We start from the raw sequence: 4,285 nt of genomic DNA, 5'->3' as shown, positions 1-4,285 counted from the left end.
AGCTAGAAGAGTTGCGGAAAGGGCAGGACATGCTCTCGTCCGTGAGAGGAACCATTACAACCGTTGGAAAAAAAACATCAACTAAATAACGAGCTTATCTTCATAGAAAAATAACCTGAGATGATGATAGAAAGAGAATCCAAGATCTAGAAAAGTTGTAAAACCATCTAACTTTCCCGGATTGCTTCTATTCCATAATTATGGGGTATGTTAGTGTATAGTTTTATCACTTCAAATGACTGTTTCTTCCTTGACCTTTCCTGGCAGGTACTTTAACATATCTAAGTTATCTCTAATATAACTTTTGATGTATTTTCGAAAAAGTTTCGGGAGGATATCCATGAGGCAACTTAATCGCTTTTTCACGAGCTATAATGGGCCATAATTTTAGGTCTCCTGGTGCTGGTGTATGTATGTATGTATGTATGTATGTGTGCATGCATGCATGCATGCATGTATGTATGTATGTACGCCTTTTGTGATTTTTTATGGCTTCGTTTATAGTTTGGCTTTGTGAATTTTCGGTAGACCATAGAATAGGGTGGGCTTACATCAAAAGTTGTTAAATAATCTATTTCCTTTTTTGTTAGGTCTTTATATATATATATGTGTAATATATATATATATATATATATATATATATATATTATATATATATTATATTATACATATGTATATGTATATATACATTTGTATGTATGTATGTATATGCGTGTGTGGTGTATATATACATACGAGCAAAACAAGCCCCCCCTCCAATGGACAGTGCTGAGTTGTCAAACATTTAAACCAAATTTTATCAAAACAACTTGTCCGACCGTCCCATAGGCCTCCTCTTTGAGAAACACTAATTTAACCTAAATTTGAGACACCAGCAAAAACAGAAATAAAGATAGACTTTTTTCTATTCCAAAGAAAAACGATTTTATTCACACAAATATGCAACCGAAGCGTTTAAAGTATCAGTAATGATAATACTGCTGACTGGGAGAACACAAACATTGTTTAAACAGTAAGCTTGGCTGGAAAGAAACGTGCCTTTAAGCAGTACAAAAACAACGAAAAATGGAAGGTGCAGTTATGTACAGGTTGACGGAAGAAAAGCAGGACAAAAACGGATGTATCGATCGCATTCACACCTAGAATCGATTTTTGTAATTTTCTCAAGACTTTTACACGCCCTGATACCGTCGGTATCTACATATTAAACTTGAGCGCAATCGGATGGAGGATGCCCGAGATCCGAGAGGACACACAGACAGACAGAACGGATTTTATATAAGATATATATACATAGAGAGAGAGAGAGAGAGAGAGAGAGACAGACAGACAGATAGATATAGATATATATAGATAGATAGATAGATAGATAGATAGATAGATAGATAGACAGACAGATAGACAGACAGACAGACAGACAGACAGACAGACATATAGATATATATATATAGATAGATAGATAGATAGATAGACAGACAGACACAGACAGACAGACAGACAACTATTCATCGATGTTCATGACGACGTTGTCCTCTAGGAGTCTTATCCTGCATTTTGTGAGTTGATAGATGTAAAAAAACAGTCCAATCCTGGAATAGCATGTCCTTGAACACAGATGACAAGGGAAGTTGTCGATTCAGTTGTTGGTGAGTCTGAGATGATATTGACGTCACTTTTCCTTGAGTTTTTCACGTCGGATTAGTGCAAAGTTTGCAGCTCCTTCGTCGCAGATGGCGCGTCACGTTTGTCAGTTCCGAGCAAAGTGTTCAAGTTGTGCCGGTTGAATGTTTCAGGAGTTGAGGACAAGTTTAAGATGGTCCCTGAACCTCTTTTTGAGTCCGTGCAGGCGAACACCGGTCGATGAAAAAAAAAACGTACATACATACATACATACATTCATACATACATACATACATACATATATATATATATATTTATATTTATATTTATATATATACATATATATTTGTGTGTATGTGTGTGTGTGTGTGTGTGTGTGTGTGTGTGTGTGCGTGTGTGTGCATGTGTGCATGTATATGTGTGTGTGTATGTGTGTTAATCTGGAAAGGTAGTCCTGTTGCATTTTTAACATGATTACTTTGAGGTACTCTTTCATTATTTATGATAAAAGAAGAATTAATTTTTACCTTCTAAAGTTTAATATACAGATTGCTATAGATCTTAGAGATAAAATTCGTATCGGTTTTACCCTTTTAAGTGATTGTATATCAGACCCATATTAGCAAAAGTGGCTTTTCAGCGTTTAAAACTGATAGAAATATTTGTTCTATGGTCATTGTTCCCCTCGATCATGTTTTGTGAATGGTGAACTTCTGAAGATCGTAGCTGACGAAAATCAAAATTACACTGCATGGAAATGGCAAAAAGGTTCCGTTCCAGTCACACTTCGGTAATAAAATACCTTTACCTGCTAGAAAAACGGTCTAGGCTTAGTGAGTCCCTCAACATCTGACTGTGCAGTTAATACCGGAGAACTATTGACGCCAGTTGGCAACATTATACAAAAATTTGCATAAAAAGTACCCATCATTCGTAAAGAGACGTGGCTCTTACATAATAATATACGACCACATATTACTTAGGTGACTGAGGAAAAGATCATGGCGCAAAATATGGAAGTTTTGTCACGCTTTTCATATTCTCCTGCCCTTGCTCCATCTGATTATTCTCTTTTCTGACCGTTATGACATTCTTATGGAGGAAAACAGTTTATGAAATTGTTTAGACGTTAGAAACGTTATTGATTGTTTCTTCGCTATAAAATCTGAGAAGTTTTACGCCCGCCGGATCAGCATTGTCAGAAAATGAATAATTTAATGAATCAACCACGACGAAGCTCGAATTTATACACAGATGTGTGTGTGTTGTGTGTGTGTGTGTGTGTTGTGTGTGTGTGTGTGTGTGTGTGTGTGTGTGTGTGCGCGTGTGTGTGTGCGTGTGTGCGTGTGTGCGTGTGTGTGTATGTGTGTGTGTCTGCTTGCGTGCGCGTGTGTGTGTGTGTGTACGCATATACATAGCGATGTCAATAAACCATTGCTAGAACTCAATATAATTATGCTTTAGAATAAACCATCAGGTGGGTATAGAGCGTAACATATACATACTAATAAATGACAAAAGAACAGGAGTTATGTAATCACTATCATTACAACTCTTCCTGCTATAAGAAGCAGTGTACTTTGAGCGGAGAGCTTGGGCAACAATCTTTGGCAGCAATCGTATAATATATCACAGAATCGGCAGTAAATACTACGGATTCGTTTATGAGATTATATCGTAATTGCTCAAGTTACTCATAAGATGTGCAAACGTCCTATGACTCTTTCGAATCAATGTTTTCGAATTATAATAATTTCTAATATAGCCACAAGGATAGAAATTTCAGAAGGCATTTAATCGATTATATAAACTCTTAGAAAATGATGGATAATTCATTTTATCAACAACAAAATGATAAAAACCCAATACGACATAGTCGAGATTTGAACATAGAATATATACATAGTCGAAAAATAAAAAGCTAATAAATCGACCACGACGAGACTCGAACTCGCAATCTTCTGATTCGAAGTCAGACGCCTTATCCATTAGGCCACGCGGCCGTACGCTAAATCGACTCACTATAGTTCGTATTGATTGTTTACCTTGTATGAGTAGAATACTAATAGTATTTATTATGATTGCAGTAACAATGTTAACTGGGGGAAGAGATCAATAAGAACACAGGATGTACTGCTGGTGCTTATTTTATTGCGAATAAAATGGTAACAGAGTGTATCGCCTTCGACATAAACCAAAGCAGGTATCTCAAATAACCACGTATGACTTCGAACTTTATTTGAGCTACACATAAAGTTTTGGGTAATTTTTCAGAGTAACACCTGCACGATTTTCACTAAGAAAAACAAAACACGGATGTTTTGTGTGGAATCAAGTATCCTGACCTCCTGATATGCTGCAAATCCCTTATTTTGTTTCGGGAAACGGGGTGGCGAATGCAGGGTCCCGGATTCATTGCAATTTTTTTCTTTTTTAATGAATTCCTGTGACATCCTAATATGCTACAAAACCCTTTTAGGGGTCCGAAAGACGGAGTGCGGTGAGGTGGAAGCCTCGGAAATTTGACCCACCCCTACCCCCATTGATCATTTCACCAGCACGAATTTCACTAAGGAAAAAAAATTTCCTATGATCCATGCACCAATGTCCATTAAGGACGTTAACAGGGGAAGGTAGAACCGAACGTGCGGTGACCACACCTGCT

The 4,285-nt window shown here is 37.0% G+C and overlaps 1 non-coding gene across 1 annotated transcript; it reads right to left on the bottom strand.

The window, feature by feature from the left end:
• Positions 1–3,550: 3,550 nt before the first annotated feature.
• On the bottom strand, positions 3,551–3,623 carry Trnar-ucg. The gene has a single exon. It is a non-coding gene; the product is annotated as a tRNA-Arg (tRNA).
• Between the last annotated feature and the right edge of the window lie 662 nt (positions 3,624–4,285).

This window comes from Octopus sinensis, linkage group LG8, assembly GCF_006345805.1.
Source record: "Octopus sinensis linkage group LG8, ASM634580v1, whole genome shotgun sequence".
Lineage (NCBI taxonomy): Eukaryota > Metazoa > Mollusca > Cephalopoda > Octopoda > Octopodidae > Octopus > Octopus sinensis.
This window is presented reverse-complemented; position numbering and strand designations above follow the sequence as displayed.